This window comes from Pinus tabuliformis, chromosome 3_1 (assembly GCF_031772625.1).
Source record: "Pinus tabuliformis cultivar Carrire ecotype Pingquan chromosome 3_1, CPIR1, whole genome shotgun sequence".
Taxonomy (NCBI): Eukaryota; Viridiplantae; Streptophyta; class Pinopsida; order Pinales; family Pinaceae; genus Pinus; species Pinus tabuliformis.
The window spans coordinates 917,659,618-917,680,295 of NC_142301.1; the positions used below are offsets into that span (position 1 = coordinate 917,659,618).

Consider the following 20,678-nt stretch of genomic DNA (forward strand, 5'->3'; position numbering starts at 1 on the left):
GCTTGCGATTGTGATATCGCATATCACAAAGACCCCCGCCGATTGCGATATCGGAAAATCCTGTCACCACTCCTCCACCAATATCGCACATCCTCCCCCGTCGATTGCGATATTGCATAAAGTTTCATCCCGCCCACCAATTGCAATGTGTCTCCCCTTGCTGATTTCTATAGTTCTCTCCCCACCGATTGTGATAATTTCTCCCCCACCAATTACGATATTGCAATCGTGGATCACTCAAGTCACAAGTTTCTCCTCTGTTGAAGCCCCTTCTGACTTGCGATTGTGATGGATGCGATACTTTATATATTGTTGTTTGTTAAATTTTTGCGTCCGGACAGTTGGTAAACACTATAAAACATGGCTAAAGACCCTCTCTTGTATTGTGATTGCGATATCAACGGCCCAAGTCAATGAGCATTAAAGCATCCTTCGCCTCTACTCAGAGGACAATTAGGGTATTTTCAGCGTATATCCAGTAGCACTATCATCAAACAAAATGCATAGAAAAGAGGACAATGAGACACTTTCAACACATTTTACCCATAAACAACACAGCAGGATTCGAAAGGGCCAGATGTTCTAAGTTTCCACAAATACAATGCCACACTACAAACAATTTTATTTTCCTAAATTATTGCAACAGTTAGATAGGTTCTGTGTGGGTGACTCTTATTCGTCTTCAAACTCTGTTAAAACAGAAAATCCCTATGAAGGCTCAATATTTTAATAATAAAATAAGACTAGATCTCTTAGCTGTTGATCGAATCTATCCCAAGTGGTAGATTTGTAAAGAAGATCTCACTCTATATATGGGTGGTTTCTTGACTTTGAAAAAGGGGGATCAAGGATGTGAAAAGACCACATTTTGCATATTTTTAGTTAATAAAATACAGTTTGCAGCAATAATCTGTTTTAACCTGAGATTCAATTTTGGTTTCAGTTCCATCCTATCATGCTTCTATGTTGTTATCAATTTTCATAGCTTATTTGATTACTTGGATTTCAATATTATATTGCTCCAACTTCCTTCAATTTGATGTGATTATTGTAAATTTCCATATTCACATTAGTAAACCAAAAATGCCTCAGCTTCCACAAAACAATGTTGTTTGTAATTGATTTTCTTTAATTGACTCCATGCCCAATGGTGGTTTTCCTCACACTCTTTCACCTCCAAAAATCACATAGAAAACCAGAGTTAGCCATCTGTATTTTTGAGCTTATCCTAGTCAAAATTTTAAGTATATTGAGAGAGCCTTTTCAGATTGGAAGGGCTAACTTCCAGTCAAAAGTTGGTTTGAAATAGTTACGTTAGGTTGAAGGTTGACACAACCCAACCCTTTCTAGCCCAGTGATAACATGAACTTCAACAAAGGCTTGGATGGTTGGAAGTTGAATTGGATGCCATAAGAAATCAACTAGAAGTATAGCTCTTGTAAATCACAAATGGATCAAACATACCTCCATTATGACAGGACAATCAGGAGAAGCCCCAACCTCTAGGAACCATTGTTGATTAATAAAGAAATAGTTACCAAACTTTGCTACTTGCCCATCCAATTTTCAAATTAGTAAATGCTAAAATCTACTGATTGCAATTTTTGGAATCAGTAAAGCAAATACTTTCTCGAAACATATAGTAGAATATTTCAATAAACTTGCATCGCTTTACTTTGATTATGTTCATGGGACATAAATTCAGTAAATTATGCGAAATTGGATCATCAAACTAATATAATTGTTATCTATCAAAATATTTGTTTTTTTCTAATCAAATTATACAATTTTAAACAAATGGTACTTGTTCCTTCCTTTAGGAAAGGTTACATTCTAGCATTAACTTGATTTTTTTAGCTTATTTTGTATGCTAAAAGAATGAAACAAAATGCAAGGATTGCAAAGAATCCTTAATATAAAAGAAACATTGGTCAATCCTATTATTAACAAAAGCTCCCTTGTCGTTAAATGTGAGTTTTTTTGGTATTTATTCGACGAATCAACACATAATCAGGACATTGTTCAAGTGCTTAATAACATTTACTAGTTATAAACAAATCAAGAAGATGGATAAAGCTCCACATCTACTATCCATCATAGAAAATTGAAAGGACGCATAGAAGAGGAATATGTGCGAAAGAACCTCTATTTTTATGAGAAAAAAATTTCGTCATAAATCACATAATGATACATTTGTTGACGTGTTTTGAACCAAGGAGTGTGGTTCATCGTTAGGACAAGTTGAAGAATCAGATCATGGTTGCATGTTAAATAGGGAGAGAAGATCTTCCAAAGGAACCTCTATTCCCCCACTTTAGTATCTTTGCACACATTACTCCTCTACAAACATTCCCCCTTGACGCACTTTTTCCATACACTTCCTTGTTTAGCAATAACATTTTGGTGAAATGTCAAATAAACTGAATCAACCATCTGTGGCACAGATTATTGCACTAGTTTTAGATAAATCATAATATAAGTTTCTATTGGTTCATGCTATTTCAAATGAACATAGTTGAAGAGAGATATCCTTTCCCACCACAAAACTAAACTAAACATTTCTTCACTGAATAGAATTTTTTTTCACATACCTACACACCCTTCTCTATTCTATGTTGGCGAGAGATCTAGGTTGGTGGAGGAGGAGGGGAAAATTGAAGGATTTGGAGGACAAGACGATAGCTGACGTGTGTGTATTTCTTATCGAGTGAAGAAAGTTAGGATAGAGACTGGGTTGAATGTATAGTCCACCTCATCAGCCCCCAATAATCCATAATGTTAGCGAGGCAAAAACCAGGCACAATAACCTAATTGAAATGTAAGCAAACAATCATAGGAAGGAACGTATGAAGTGCCAATGACGCAATGATGAAAATCCTACTCATAAATGTAACAAAATTAGAAACCCTATCCTATAGCATCCAAAACCACAATCCACTTAATAATTAGTGATAATTAAATTAAAATTCTAAAATCCTTATTCCAAAATAGACATGCGTGTTGATTTAATAAAAAAAATATTATTTACTCATAAAGTTAATAAAGAAGGATTGAACCAATTATCTTAAAAGGAAAAAGAAATTTAGATCTTCTAAACCAAAATTTATGAGTTTATTATGGATTGTAAATTAGGCATTGATATCATAATAGAATATCATTATACCATCCCATACATGCTAACTATTAATATGATATCATGCCATTGGTACAAAATTATACACACACACACACAAAAAAAAAAAATCTAATTTCAAATAGAAAAAACAATTGAAACAGCTTTTTCCATTAATCATACATTTTTTTCTTAGTTTTTCTATTTCAATTTATTGTTTTTTAATTATGATTGTTTTCTCCATTTTTTTTAAAATTTTTCAATTTAGTCCTGTATAATAGTTTAATTTTATCTACCAATAAAAATATACAGAAACAAAATTTCAATACATCACAAAAAATTGTATATATATATATATATATAATATAATAAATATTTATATATTAAAAAGATAATTAATAAAAAGTTGGCAATAAAGTGATTGCTATAGTCTTTACCTTCCACACTTTGGACATAAATTAATAATACTTCACTATAAAGCAAATATACAAAAAAGTATTGCATCCAAACTTTCTCTCTATATTTTCCACTACCATTCTCATTCAACACTATCTCCATCCTAACTATTGTAGTAAAGAATTAAATGTTCAACCATCCTAGATTTATTTTAACCCGGGATCTATCAAGGGCTGATAGAGATCAAATCTCTTAAGGTGCAAACCTTTTTTGCACCTCAAGAGATTTGATCCCTCTAGATGCTTAATAAATCCGAAATTAAAATAGCACTAAACTGGGAATGCTCCACTCTCTTCTATTTTTTTCAACAAAAAAAAAAATGCTTATAAAAAGATAACTCTCTGAATATTATTATTTCCTTGTACAAAATTTAGATTTTGCAATTTTTAATTGTGTTTAAGGTTTTGCAAAAGTGCCTCATTTAGATCCATCTATGACAGTAATAATTCAATTTGGTATACCTGCTAGTCTTAATTTCTCATGTTTTCGACACAATACAACAGTGTCGGGAAAACTCTACATAGAAGAACATCTTGGAAGTGTTATTTTTCTTGTGCAAAATAGTGTAAAAATATTGTAAGAGCCTCACAATTAACCAACCAAAACCCAAACACTTAACTAGCAAACCATTTGGCACCACTCTTCTCTAGTTTCTTTGCTTGAATTCAATTATAATCGAATTTGTTAAATTTGATATTTCATTAAAAAAACTAAAAGAAACATGCAAAAAGAGAACGCCTATTTGATTGCTTCTAAATAATTGACATCGGTTAGTGAATTTATTGTGTTAATATCTTGTGCAAGGGTTCACTCAACGCACCTTGTGTGATAAAGTTGGGCACATGAAAGTTGGCAGAATCACTAAAAGTGTGGAGAGTGGCAGAAGCACTAAACGAACGAGTCACACATATTGGGACCCTTAATGTACTCAACGAGTCACATGGGATACTGCTCCTGTACTAATCGAGTGTGAAGCAGAGAACACTATTTTCATGACCACCAAGTAGCTTCACACTTATTTATATCAACCCAGAAAGTTGCTTTCATTCTTGTAACGTTTTGAATTGTTTTCAATCTAATGCTCGAAATGATGAGTCTGGACTTTAGATTGAAATGGTGAGTCTGGACTTAGATTGAAATGGACTTAGACGGATTTTACTTGCTCAAATTATGTAAGAAGAAGTATCTGCTAATGCTAGAGTTGATCATTTCGGACAGTCACTTATCAATATTCGAAATGGGTAGAATTGGAAAGAACTGATTTTTTTTTTTTAAATGGTGAGTCTGCACAGATTTTATTTGCTCGAGTTGTGTAAGAAGTATGTGTTATTGTTAGGCTTGATCATTGGGAAAAGTACAGTCACTTAGACACCGGGTGAAAGGGAAAGAACTGAAAATTTTCGATTCTCTTGTTTGTTCATGTTCTTGATTAATTTATTGTCTATGTTTTTTTAGATTGCTGCAATGAAATATGTTCTTAGATTGATCATGGCAACTGTAGTTTTTGGGCAATATTGAATAAGATTATAACTGAACAACAAGTGTCAAATAATGCAGCTGAAGACAACCTGTCTTTCCTTTTGAATTGGTTTGAGAAATTTCCAGAATACAGAGGTGTAGATTTTTACATAACAGGGGAGAGTTATGGAGGTATGACCTAGCGTTATCTTTTGACACCTGTATACTATGGTCACTTGTTCTTTTAAGTTGTTTAAAACTATCAATGTTAGTTGGTGTGTACTTTTTTAACACTAACTATTTAGGTTGATGTAATCTTGCAAGACACTGTGTCCCTCAATTAGTAAGACAGATTTTACTTGCTGCGAATTGTGTAAGAAGTATATGCTATTGCTAGAGTTGATCATTTCGGACAGTCACTTATCAATATTCGAAATGGGTAGAATTGAAAAGAACTGATTTGTTTTGAAATGGTGAGTCTGCACAGAATTTATTTGCTCGAGTATGTGTTATAGCTAGGCTTGTTCATTTGGGAAAAGTACAGTCACATATCATTATTAGAGACCGGGTAAAATGGAAAGAACTGGAATTTTTTGTTTCTCTTATTTGTGTTGTTTTATTGTTTGGGGAAAGTTAAGCACTGGAATATCTAAAATTGGTTTTGGTCTATTTGCTACAGCTTCCCTCCAATGATCACTAGTATTATAACGATGCATTGACTAGTGTGCTATTTATTGTTTATGTTTTTTTAGATTGCTGCAATGAAATATATTTATTAGATTGATAATGGAGACTATAGTTTTTGGGTAATATTGAATAAGATTATAACTGAACAAGAAGTGTCAAATAATGCAGCTCAAGACAACTTGGCTTTCTGTTTTATTTGGTTTAAGAAATTTCCGGAATACAAAGGTGTAGATTTTTACATAACAGGGGAGAGTTATGGAGTATGACTCAGCGTTATCTTTTGACACCTGTATACTATGGCCACTTGTTCTTTTAAATTATTTAAAATTGTTCATGTTGGTTGTTGTGTATCTTGTTTAACACTAACTATGTTGGTTGATGTAATCTTGCAGGACACTATGTGCCTCAATTAGCAACTCTTGTGATGGAGCACAACAAAAAGCCCAACATCAAGCCCATTAACCTCAAAGGAATTGTTGTATGTCTATCTTCTTTCACAATCATTTTAGGATTCTTCCAATGATGTAGATTTTGTTTACATAAAGCTCCTGTGATTATGGCATTCATTAACTACAAAGGGTCAACCGGGACAACCTTCATAATGAATGTAACTAATGAAAAGGTTAAGGGCTTTCATTTCTAATCGTGCTATTGGGCAATCTCTATTAAACATGGGTTTTTCTTTCTATTTTAAGCTTGCTAGGCTCAAGGTCCAGCTTGAAATGTAACTCCATTTCATGGTAGTTGTGTAAGGCTGGTAGCAAAGGTAAAATCATATAGGATATTTAAGTAGAGGTTTGTTTTCAATTCTATTCATTCATTTATTGAAATGTAAAATATTATGTTGTTGAGAGAATGTGCATTTCATCGTGAAACAATGAGTTCTTTCTCATGGGGCTTTTGTTTTTATTGTTGTAATCAAATCTAATCTATTTGTTTATCTATTAGTGCTCAATCCTTTGTACTGACATTTGCTTTGCCCCTTAAATTGCTTGCAGATGGGCAATCCTTTGTTAGACATAGATATCAACATCAACAATGATGAATTCTTGTGGTCACATGGTCTCATCTCAGATGAAACTTACCAACTGACACAGTCTATGTGCAACAATTCCAAAAGGTGGAGGGAAACATATGTTCTTAACAATTTGTCTGAGGATTGCCAATATGTGTTCAGCAAGGTGAAAAGTGAAACTAGAAATATAAATTTGGAAGATGTTTCCTTGGGGTTATGTCTAGATGCTGGAGGATCCCAGGCAACAAGTTCTAGAAAACCAAGGAAATTTCTACATCAAGTAAGTCATTTACTCATCATAAATACAATTTGATGTTGAGATTGATTAATCAATATGTGGTGGCATTGATTTCAACCATCGTTGTGTTGCTTCAATTAGGATTGATCTCTGTTGTTTTTTGACAGGTTGAACATACATTCAATAAGATTGACCTGTGCATACACTTCAAAATAAACCAATATCTGAACAAGCAAGAGGTGAAGAAGGCACTTCATGCAAACACTAATCTACATTGGGAAGCCTGCTCTCGGTATGTTATATAGCATTTATATATTTGTTTGGTTTTGTATTTAGGATTATGCATTTTTATTTCATTACTAAGCAATCCAAAATTTATATCAAGAAAGATGCATCATGGGGCCAAAATTCAGTCACAGAGAATCCCCCTCCACTTCCCCTCCCCCACAAGAAAATTAACATTTCTGCTTTGTGCTACTTAATTTATATTTTTTAAAGTTTAACTATTGAATTCTGATAAATTTTGCAATAGCTAACACTAAAATTGGATTTAGGAAATTCCTCTATGATCAAACAAACAGAGGAATCAGTATGATACCAGTCCTCTCTGATCTTCTAAAGGCAGGTCTACGCATTACACTTTACAGGTAAATCGTGTTTTTGAAAGCATTATTAATAATACTATATTATGTTCCAGCATTGGATTTACTGAAAGTCAAATGAAACCTACAGTGGAGATCAAGATTCAAAGGTGCCATTTACAGCGACAAGAACCATTGCCAATAACCTGGCCAAGGAGCTTAACTTATACACAGTCATTCCATATGGTCCTTGGTACAATCATAAACAGGTAAACTCTCATCTTTTTTATCTAAGAACTTTGGTTAGAAGCATTTATGTAGATAATGCTGATTAAAATTCAAAATTGGGCAGGTGGCAGGATGGACTCAAGCATATGGACATTCAGTGAAAGGAAAAACTGAGAGTATTTTGACTTATGCAACAGTCAAGGGTGCAGGACACGAGGTTCCATATAGTAAACCATCTGAATCATAGAGTTTGTACATAGCTTTCATTAGAGCATCAACTTTTCCTTCTTCTGGAAATGGCCTTTAGTGCAAAGCCATATATACTTCATTATTGCTATACAAAAAGTATTTGTACCCTATAGTGCAATGTCAGATGCATTACTTTGTATGTTAATATTGCATTGAATATTTATAGAGATTTCATCATTCATCATGTCTTGTTTAGGAGATGGTCTCTAGTACAAAGCCAAATACATTACTTCATTACTCCTATACAAAAAATATGTGTACCCTATAGTGTAATGTGATATGCAATACTTTGTATGTTAATATTGCATTGACTCTGTACAAAGATTTCATCTTTCATCATGTCTTGTTCGAGAGATGGCCTCTAGTACAAAGCCAGATACACTACTTCATTATTCCTATACAAAAAATATTTGTACCTTGTAGTGCAATGCCAGATGCATTACTCCTTATGTTAATAGTGATTTCTTTGTTCTTTCACCACGTGTTGTTCGTTAATAGTGCTTGCTCTATTCTTTCACTTACGTGCGTTTTTTTATTATTGTTGGTAGTACTTCCTTATGAATATATCCTTTTTTTCTAAATTTTCCAAACTTAACAATACAACATAAGCAACCTAATAGATCCCAACCCTTCTAATCCAGTGAAACCAGAACTTAAAAGGAATCATGTCTTTACAATAATGGTGGGCAAGAATAACTTAAGAATAGAGGAGGTGACCAAGCTTTGTCATGAATCCAAGAGAGACCAAGACAAAACTAGAGCCAAAGAGATGAACCCAAACACAATCATCTCTTCCCCAAACCCAGTTTCCTCGGGTTGTATGCCATCTTTAGCACGCATGATAGCAATGAGTTTATGAAGTTATTAATGAAGTTTTTCAATCATCAAAAACCATTTTAATCTTACTCTCTTATGATCACATCAAAAATATCAATACTTACGCATAAAACGGTTCCTTGAAACATGATAATATGTGAAACTTTTTGCTCATGAAATTTACATACATGGAGATTGATGTTTGACCTAATCCTCTATTAAGAAATTGCTTGTACTTTCCTGGACAAAGTGGGATCAAGGGCCATGTTTTTCCTTAATCCCATACAAAGTAGGGCATGTTCTTTCTTAATCCCCTCTAAACAAAGTATAACAAGCTATGGCCCAAGTGAAATGATTCCCCATAATCTGGAAAACAATACAAAAAACTCTTGTCCAAGTGAAATGATTCCATGCGACCTGGAAAACAACAAACAAATCCCTTGTCCTTTTTTGAACAATTGGGATCTTTCCTTTTTTGAACAATTGGGATTGGGAGCACTATGTTACACTAGAACTTCTCTAATAGATTATTTTAAGTTTATTTTTATTTTGATAGGATGTATTTCATGTCAATAACATAGTAAAATATAATATATAATTCTTTCTCTTTTGAAAATTGTTGATTTTTATCCCTAGTAATAGTGTACAATACAATCTATTATCCTTTGTCTTTTGTAAATTAGTTGTCAAATACCCTTTCACAGAAGTGATATAACCAATATTTGATATTAATCCAATTTATATTTTGAATTATGAAACCAAAAAGACTAACACAAATAACTTGTGATATCTATCCATGTTAAGTTATTACATATTTCTTTAATAAATTCAAAATATCAACATAGATAAATACTTCAATATGATTTAAGTGCAAGTATATATACAACACAAAGAGTGAACAGAGCAACGCCACTATCATATGCCACTAGTTTGTTATTGGTGATAAGAGTAACAATATTTAGAAGCTATCATAGTCTATAAAACCGCAAGTGATAATGCCTTTAAGATCGTATGGTATGCTTTAAACTACTAAAATTACACACACTAATACTAAAATTCAAAAAAATCTTCTACTCATAGTTGTTCAGTTGCTCCCAACATATGCCAATGCACACAATGGTATAACAAAATTTCATTTGAAATAACTTACCATGAGGTATTATGTATTAGAGAGTGGAGAAATATTAAAAGTGGGAAGGGTGTTAGATCATTAAGGCTTGCCAAGTTGTAATTATAATGAGTTAATGGTATTTTGGTCACTTTGTTTGGTGATTGGAAAGATGAGGTTGAGAAGTTATATTAAGGTTTGTGACATTAGATGGTATAGGTGAGTGGGGAAATGGTAGTGGAATAGTGCACAGAGATTGAGGTGGAGGGATGTGGTGTTGACTTTGAGGTATTTGGAATGAGTTAAGAGGTTGATTGGAAAGATGAGGTTGTATTAAGGTTTGTGACATTAGAATGGTGAAGGTGGGTGGGGAAATGGCAGTGGAATAGTTGTGGATTTTGGCGGTGATGTGATGGCATATTGGGAGTGGAGGAGGCTAAGGTGGAGGGGTGAGGGGAGGAGATGACTTCACATTTGAGGATGGTGGAAGTGGCTAACGAAGATGAGAACCAGAGGGAGGCGGTGGACTTTTGTAGGGTGAAAGTGAAGGGTGGAAATAGGAGTTTCAGGATTTTGTTGGTGGTGATGGTGTAAGCGGTGATGGTGATGGCGAATTTTTGTAGGGTGACAGTGAAGGGTGGCTAATATGAGTTTCAAGATTTTTTGATGGTGGTGGTGCAAGCACTAATGACCTATGATGAGGATTGGGTCTATGGATTGTATTTTTTTGTGGAGGACTAGGAGGTGAAAGGGTGGTCGAAGAAGGGGGATCAGGTTTAGACCTAAAATCAGGTGGTGCAGGTGATAGTTGTGGGGACAATGAAAGTTTTGGTATTGGATATTTATCATAGGAAGGGGAACTAGTAGGTGGGGGTTTGGGGGGGGGGGGAGGGGGTGTTGTGGAGGAAACAACAATTTTTTTTGTTTTGGAGAACCTCCATAGGAAGGGGAGTTATCCCTTGGAGGGAAAATATCAACTTTATGTGGACTGGTTGTAAGAGGTAGAAAGGGAGAACCAGGCCCAATTGGTGGAGCATGAGGAGTGATAGGAGTGGGTATGGATCCTCCCCCCTGGGAGGTTCATCTTTGTAAGGTGGGTAATGTATTTTTGTAAAGAACTCAAGATCTAGAGGAATAAGAGGAAGAGGAATGCATTTGGTAGGACTATGGTTGTTGCTAGCAAGGATCCCATAATGCTTAACCCTATCGTGGTCTCCATGAGATGGTGTAGGCCTAGTGATTGGAATGTTATAAGATGGGGGTTTTACTGTAGATAGAAGTCATTGTAGATGGTATTGTTGAACCACTCAAAGGAACAACGAGAATTTCTTTTGAAAATCATATTCCCACTTCTTTGAGACCTCAAGATGAATCTCCTAAAGATTCAACTAGAAACTCGTAGCTCTCTAATATTATGCCATGCCTAGAACCTAGTTGCAGTGCATTGCTAAATTTGTAAATACAAATTGTTTATCATGTATTCAAATGTAATGAAGGACAAGAACGAAAAAGAGTTGAACTCCACATAAGATATTTTACACCTACTATATGGTACATTGTTCAATTTACCATTGGTCACTTTGCTTGAGCTAAAATCCAAAAATTCGATATACCAAAAATAAAATTTACAAGAGAGGAAATTTATGAACATTCCCTAAAAAGGATGACAAATTTCTTTCTTGTATATACTACAGAAATATTACACTTAGGTTAAAAAAATAGAACAATCCTTTCAACCAAAAAATCCACAAGATAGAATGCACAACCAAACACAACCTTTGCACCTTTTCATTAACACATGGACCCAAATAGGGAAATTACAGAAAGATTCCAATTTCATCAGAAAGGTAATGCTTGTAAAATTGTATAAATAAATAATGTGCTAAATGAGAATATAAAAATAGAAACTACAACTTTGAATCAAGAGCTATGCACTTAAAATTTTGAGTACTTTTCATTTTATTGATTTCAGAAAATAGGGTAAGTGAATAACAATATGATAGGAATGAGCAGTTGTGCTTTTTAAAAAGAAAAAGAAAAAAACAGAATTAAGATTAAGTTTTTGAGAAAAATAGTCTTCAAAGAATAATCTCTTTAGCTTGTAATGAGGATGAAGCTGAAACATGAATCACCACCACCCTTGCTTTGGGCTCAATTATAATTAGGTAGATCTTGAGAAGCAATGCTCCTCGTTGCAATGGATCCCCAAATACTCCCAAGTTAAAACAATGACTATGTTTTTTTGTGACTTTTAAATTTTGATAAACATCTGTTGGAGCCAAATGAAGTGTTTTATTTTCATTTGTTACTTTCCACATATATACTCATCTCACACTTTGGTTTTTGTGAGATACTCTTATATGGATCTTTATCCTTATATTAATGTTGGAATTATTGGTGGTGGGTTTTGGTAAACCATTGAGGAAAACCCTAGGTGAGTGAAAACGACTTCAATCACTTGCAACTACAAGCCCAAATTCATCAAACATGGTTGTGAGGGAGGCCTTTAGTCGAGCTAGTGTTAGGCCAAGGTTAGTAGGTTCAAAGGTTTTCAATGACAGCATGTCGAAGTGAACTTTTGTCCTATAACATGTTAGGTCCCTATAATACTAGTGATTCTGCCATTACTATTGTCGTTGTATCCCTTATTGTTATTGTTGTGCCCCTATTGTCCCCATATTGTTATTATTGTGCCCCATAAAATCCCAATATTGTTATTTTTGTTCCTTTATATTATTATTGTTAGGTCAACTTTCGTTATATTGTGAACCCCATGTTCCAAAGATTGATATGAGGAAGTTTGATCGCAAGGATCTCGGAACATGGATACTACAAATGGAGCAATTTTTCGATCTCCATAATGTGCAAAACACACAAAAGGTACACATTGCAACTTTATATTTGGAACCAAATCAATTTTTATGGTATTGATGGCTTTGCTCTCATAAACAAATTGTCACTTGGGCTATTTTTACGGATGAAATGATAACACATTATGAGGATACAAAAAGCAACACTTTTTTTAGCCAATTGATAAATCTCAAACAAAAGGGTTCAATGATGGAGCACAATGAGAACTTCCAAAAGTTGAATATAAGGGTAAAAGATATTCCATAGGAGCATAGGATTTATGTGTTCATAGGGACTTTAAAAGATAACATCCAACATGAGGTTCGCATGTGGGAACCAGATTCATTGGAGAAGGCATTCAGGTTGGCAAGAAAAATTATGGCAACAAGGAATCCTATCACTCACAATCATAAATATGGAAGTGTTGTTGCCCCTAGCCATCCATAACCTGCAAGGTTGACACCACAACAATTAGAAGAAAAAAGAGCAAAAGGGATTTGTTACGGTTGTGATAGAAAATACACTAAAGGTCATAAGTGTGCCAAGAAGAAATTATTTTACATAGATTGTGAAGAGGAGGAAGAAAAGGAACAAGAAACGTCAAAAGAAGAGGATATACACTAGGAAAAAACCCTAGAAAAAAAAGAAATGAATCCGACCATATCTTGTAATGCATTGGCTGGAATTACCACTCCTCGAACTATCAAGATAGAAGGGCATATCAAGAAGAAAAAGGTAATAGTGTTTATTGATTCAGGGAGTATCCATAATTTTTTTCATTGTAAGATAGCCAAGGAATTGAATTACTTCCTATATCCAGCACCAGAGTGTCAAGTGATGGTTGCAAGTGGAGGAACCATAATTTGCTTAGGAAAGTTCCATAATATCAAGCTATCCATGGGAGAATATGTATTGAATAGCACAATGCTTTCCATTCCAATGGGTGGTGTTGATGTTGTACTAGGAGTCCAATGGCTACAATCCTTGGGCACAATAGCTTTTAATTTTCAAGAACGTTTCATGAAATTCTCTTCAGAAGGAAAGGAAGTTGAATTAAGGGGTATTGCATTGAAATCGGGAAACATAATAAGCTATAATGGAATGACAAAGCTTCTAAAGTAAGAACAATAAGGCATAATTGCACAATTATGTTCACTAGAGGTTCCCACATCGAAATCATCCATTTCTCCATATCTCCAAAAAGTCTTGGACAATCATTCCAAGGTATTTGAGACTCCAAAAGGCCTCCCACCTATTCGTGATCATGATCTTGCTATTAATTTGATTCCAAGAAGTGTTCCTCCAAACATTAGGCCTTACAGATATCCCTATATCCAAAAGAGTGAAATCGAACACATGGTTGCAGAAATGCTAGAGGCTGGTATAATTCAACCTAGTTAAAGTTCTTTCTCTGCTCCATTTATATTGGTTCAGAAGAAGGATGGATCATGGCGCATGTGTCCAGATTATAGGGAGCTCAACAAGCTCACTATTAAAGATAAATTTCCCATTCCTATCATTGATTAATTATTGGATGAATTGCATGGATAAATTTACTTCACCAAGTTGGATCTTCGTTCAGGATATCATCAAATCAGAATGAAGACTGAAGACATTCCAAAAACAACATTTAGAACTCATGAGGGTCATTATGAATTTTTGGTCATGCCTTTTGGCCTTACTAATGCACCTTCTACATTTCAAGGTTTGATGAATTCCATTTTCAAACCCTTCCTTAGAAAATTTGTGTTAGTATTTTTTGATGATATACTAATCTACAACAAGTCTTGGAAAGATCATGTCCAACATGTTGACATGGTGCTCAAACTATTGGAGGAGAAAAAATTATATGCAAAATTCTCCAAATGTTCTTTAGAGTACAAGAGGTGGAATATTTGGGTCATATTGTATCTCATGGAGGTGTTAAGGCAGACTCTAGAAAAATTAAAACCATTAAGGAATGGAAAATCCCCACATCCATAAAGCATCTATGAGTATTTCTTGGGTTGACAGATTATTATCGCAAGTTTGTTAAGAATTATGGGAGAATAGCAGCACCTCTAACAACATTGTTGAAGAAATATGCATTTTCATGGACTCCAGAAGAAACAAAGGCCTTTGAACATCTTGAAGAGGTAATGTGCCAAGCACCAGTCTTAGCTACACCAGATTTCACAAAAACCTTTATTGTGGAATGTGATGCCTCAAGAAATTGAATTGGTGTGTTTTAATTCAAGAAGAAAGACCCATTGCTTTCAAAAGCCGTCTAATCAAAGGAAAGTATTTACACAAAGCTATTTATGAGAAGGAAATGTTGGCAATACTACATGCACTTAAGAAATGGTGACCCTACCTAATGCGAAGACACTTCAAGGTAAAAACAAATCATGATAGTCTTAAATTATTTTTAGAACAAATATTATCTTCAGAAGAGCATAAAAAATGGGTCACAAAGATGTTGGGTTATGACTGTTAGTGTCGGTATCTTCATCCCTCCGTCAAAGATCAAATACTCTTATTGCATTGCATATTAGGTGTCCCACCCAGTCAGCTGCATTCCATTAGGCGCATGGATCATCTGATGGTAGTGGCTTCTCCTTTAGATTCCCTCATGTCATTTACTTGCTGGCCCATGTTAATTCATCAAAATCATATACAGTCTCCTGTTTGTCTTTACAGTTTGCAAAAGTATTTTCTAGGGTTTCATTGTCATTAGGTCTAAGGTTTCACTAGGGTTTCATTAAATAGGTTTGCAAAATGTCTAATAACAGTCAACAGGTACATGAAGAGGTTCCAGCACTAATAAATTTTATAACCAATTTTTCAGAAATGTATTTTTCCTTGTCTTTACAGTTTGCAAAAGTCTTTTCTAGGGTTTCATTGTCATTAGGTCTAAGGTTTCACCATGGTTTCATTAAATAGGTTTGAAAAATGTCTAATAACAGTGAAAAGGTACATGAGGAGGTTCCAGCACCAATAAATTTTATAACCAATTGTTCAGAAATGTATTTTTCCTCAAAACTCTATTTTGAGGAAAAACATAGTATTTCAGATTTTATTGTATAAATTCATGTAATTTTATTTCCTTCATATGTAAATCACTTCACCTGAAACCCTAGTCACTTTCCCTAGCCTCAGTAGCTCCAATCCCCTACAAAGCAAACAAACCACAAGTCATTCAGTTCATCACAAGCTCAAATGAAGAGAAAAAGCCCAAAAAACAGAGTTAAAAAGTCAAGTCATGTTCCAAACATTGTAAAAGTGGGTTTTTATGAAGAAAAAATTAAAGGTCCTTGTATATAAGTCATTTATTCAATTCAAAGGCTCATTTGCATTCAAAAGACAAATTTTGAGCAAAGCAAAGTCATTTTTGAGAGAAATCAAGAGAAATTTGGAGAAATTTACCCAAAATCGGAGGCGCGGTGCATTGGGTAAGTGGCGCGGTGCACACAGTAGGCATGGCGCATAGGGCCACGATTTCTAGTGTAAAACTGAACGGGTGCGGCGCGTTGGGTTTGAGGCGCGGCGCATAGAGCTGCCAAGCCCAGTTTCTTCAACAACTGGACCTAAAAACGCCAAAATCGCCCAAATCCTCCACTGAACAAGTAAGTGCAGCTCTCCTCTTGGCTAGTCAAAGAGTTTGTTACAAAGTTTATGGTGGATTGTGTAAACAAAAATCAAACCCTACCTCTTTGCATCTCTCAAAGAAAATAGTGCCTAGAGTTTGCATTGATTATTTGGCTACCAAGTCCATTTTCCCATTCCCTCACCTTTCCACTCCCTCATTCATTTTCCCAGTTTATTCCCCTATTCTCTAACCGCCATATTCCCAAAAAAAATCATAAATCCCTATCCCCCATTCCCATTTTCCCAAACCCTTACTACAAATCCCCAAAACCTAGTGCGATACCCAAAACTCCCAAATCGTTTCCTAATCCTCTGTTTCCCTAACTAAACCCTGTCCTAACAGTCCCAAAATCCTCATTGTTTCCTCCCTCCATATTCCCACACATATTTTTCCCTTGGTGGCAGAAAATTAAGAAACACCATAAATTTCCTATTCCTCATCAAGACAACTCACCCACTAGCAGAGATGGAGTCTGATCCCTCATATGATCATGAAGAAGAGACACACAGTGACTCTCCCATAGAGGTACATGCACCCAGGAGACCTCATAGAGGTGGCAAACACATTCAAGAAGAACCTACCACTCTTGCTGAATTACAGGCCTGCCCTCTCGCCATCACTTGTTTCCAACACCAGTCCTGCTATGAATTTTGTGAGATGGTTACTAGAATCCAGTTTCATCATGAGTTGGCCCGTTTGTTTGTGCTTCATTTACATGATGGTCAAGCCACTCTAGCTGGTGTCACATTCACTTTAACACCAGAATCTATTTCACTAGCAACCGGTATTCCTAACATTGGAGAGCAATGGAACAAGAGGCAGCAAATTGACAGGCAGCATTATGAACCATACATCAAGCCCGGTTATTTGAGACAACTCAGCAGAGTGTTTCCTTTTCGGTACCTCAAAGATTCATATGCTCCTTTAATGAAACTGATAATGAAGTATTTCAGCTGTGAGGGTCGATTTTCCCGTTTATATGCCTATCATATCAGGCTGCTGATGCATTTTACCAGGGTGAGGATGATGAACCTCCCCTACTTCATGTGCCGAAATATTGAGAAAATGACCACCCTAGTGCAACACAAGACTCCTCAGCAGCAGTTCAACAATATTTACCATTTTTCTCTCATTAAGATTGTGGTCATCCATCAGCTTGGCTTGCAGGGCATCACTTGGGAGGACTTCATTTCTCGTGAGTTTTTCACAGCTCCTCAGGGACCTCCTGAGGTTTTGCATGAGACAGGTGAACCTTCATATCAGCATGAGGGTCATGAGACACAGACCGCTAGTATGCTGGTGTTTATCACTTATCAGAAGGGCACTAGACGGTTGTTCGCAGCAGCTAAGCGAGTATTATCTCCACCCGGGGTGGAAGGGGTCTCACTTCCGTCATCAGCACAACAGGTTCAGGACAAAGGCAAGAGGCCACTACAGGATGAAGGACCATCAGGTGAGCGGGAGACTGATTTCATTCTCATTGAGGGTGATGATACTGATATGGGCCCACAAAGCACAAATCTCAAAGAAGTCATTCAAGAGCAGCAAGCGGACATCAATGCCTTGTCCCTCAACTTGGAGAGGGCTAAATGGACAATAAAGTACCTGGAGCAAAGAAATAAGAAGCTTTAAGATCAGCAAGTGATTATGGAGTTGCAAAACATTTGGGAGAATCGCCAAGCTGCCCAAAGGAGGAGGGTGGAGCTCACGTCACTTGAGCAAGAGATCAATGCCGATCGGGAGTCATGGCTTGAAAGAGCCAATATCCACTTAGAGAGGTTTTTGGAGAAGGACAACAAGGAGAATACATTGTTGAGACATATGGCATATCATTACATGGTGAGAAACAAAGTCTGCAAGGCGAGAATCAAGAGCTTAAAGGCAAAATTGAAAAGGGAATCAAAGAGGCGAAAGGAGCATGATAGACTTCAGATATTGGCTGAGGCTTCCTTGGCCCAACACAATGCTTTATGGAGAAGACTCAGCCCAAATTTCAAAAAAATTGGGGCACTTTTTTCATTTTTGGAATTTTTGGCACAAAAAACAGGATTTTCTGCTCTATGCACCGCGCCACCTGGCGCTCGCTTTTGATAGGAGCCTCCAAATGAAAAAAACTCAACATTTTTGGATTTGGCATGGAAAAATATGCTTGCCTACCAATGGCCAAGAAATTTGGACAGGTTTTGAGCCCTCAAAAAGGTCAAAAACACTCAAAAAATGACCTTACTGCCCCTATTTTGACACACAGGAAGCAGTGTTGGAAGAACTGACTTTTGGAGGGGAAAATGGAGGCAAAATTGGAATATTCTACTTGGATTGGAAAGTAGACAGGCAGACCTTTCCAACAAGCACACTTGGAGCAAATTTGGACACCAGAAAGGCCTTCAAAAGTGGCTCCAAACAGGGGCTACACATAGAGAATCAGGCGTGGTGCATAGAGGAAATTTTTCTCAGTTTGACCAAGTATACTTTGTTTTTCGCCTAGCTTTTTCCAGTTTGACTTTTTCACCTTATTAGTGTCAAATTTGTGATGTAATTTAATGTACATTGATGGATCATGATGTAAATATGTCAAATTTTCACTTATGGGGGTAGATTCATCTGTTAAAAAATTGTTTGAAATTGAATGAATCAGTTCCCTTGTTTCTAGAGGCATGCTGTTCCACTGCCTAATTTCTAGTTCTCAGTTTAGAATTAGTTGGAACAACTCCTAAACATGTGAGCTCGACCCCTAGAGGCTAGGATGAGCTATGGTTTGTCTATATTATGTGGTTTTTCAGTCATTAGCATGGTTGGACTCTTGAGAAAGCAAGGAGCTTCATTGTACACCCATATCAACATTTTGGCTAAGGAATTGAGACCAGGGTTTGCAGCACTCTTTGGGATCCCTGTGGCATTTTTTTTTGGTACAGTGCTTTTCTTTGTAATTGTGAATTTACTTATGTGTTATGTATGACATTATCTATCTTGTTTCTTCCTAACTAAATCAAACAAGAGTGAAAGTAGAATCCATTGAAATTGTAGTGCTCTACTTGAGGTTTGCTTTAGTTTCTTGATGTTTTCAGCTATTTAAAGAGGATCCATGGCTCCTCTTGCCCTCTTCAACTCCTCACCTGTCTAATCCGTCCATCTCATTCGATTTGAAGTGCCAAAATCAGTTGCCTACCTTGCCCCATTGAGATCTCTGCAAGACTGAGCCTCATTCCCTGCACCCAAGATCTGCCTTTTCATTAGAGCCAACAAAACATCATTTTATTCAATCAAACTCTTTGCACTTATACCTAGCCTAAGATCAGTAGTTATATCAGTCATCTCAAGCCTTTAGAAATTATATTTTGCTGAGATTGACCAGGAGAGAGCCCTCTCCCGACCTAGTAGGGCTAGCTACCAGGTTAAGCATGGTTTGATGTTGGCCCTGGATCTTACCTTTCTCAGCCTGAGGTAGATTTAGGCTCTAACATAGTGGCAACCATACTGGGGAAAAAAAATTTGTTTGTTAGTGTTCTTCATTTTATAAACTACAGACGGAGTCTGAAGATTAGCCAGGTAGCCTTCGAAACGCTTTTGCTTTGCACTAGCGCAAGTAGATAAAAGCTACTTCAGTCAATCTCCAGTCTAGTCTTATAAATGGAATATCTAACCTACAAATCACCCCAGTACATCTCATAATTCTAAGCTTTTGGATGATAAGTTTAGGATTTGATAGGCTGAACAAGTTGCGAATGTCCATTTGATTTCTTGGAAATAATAGCACACTAGCTTCCAGAAGATATACCAGAGCAAATCTGGATCCTGATCCTCCTCCTGTGTATGAAAATCCCAATCTTATTCCAAGAATCCTTCACCAAGAAAGTTCTGTGATTCCCGTGTTCAAATCTCATTCATGTCCTGTTGTTTTTGAGTATCTTGAAGATCTTGAGTTTGACGAGCAGTTTGAGTTGTCTTTGTTTGAAACCAAATTTGAAAGTGTTGTCGCCTCTACTGCCTTAAATCTAGAGTTTATTAAAAATCTTGAAACTGAAAGGGCCAATAAATCAATTGACGATTGTATCTTGAATCAGCTTCAAAATTCAATTGTGGCTTCAAATATCGCTGATTTCTTAGAGACTGCATCTGCAACCCTTGGGTATTCTGTAGTCGCATCTAGCTCTGGAATTCCCATCGAAACTCCTTTCATTCCCACCATCCCTGTGCAGCCTACTATCTCTGATCAAAATTCTGCAGTAGTATCACCTCCGTCTACTCCTTCTAC

The 20,678-nt window shown here is 36.0% G+C and overlaps 1 pseudogene; it reads left to right on the forward strand.

Moving 5' to 3' along the window:
* Positions 1–8,082, forward strand: part of LOC149190694 (serine carboxypeptidase-like 46) — a 63,602-nt pseudogene extending 55,520 nt beyond the window's left edge.
* The last annotated feature ends 12,596 nt before the right edge of the window (positions 8,083–20,678 follow it).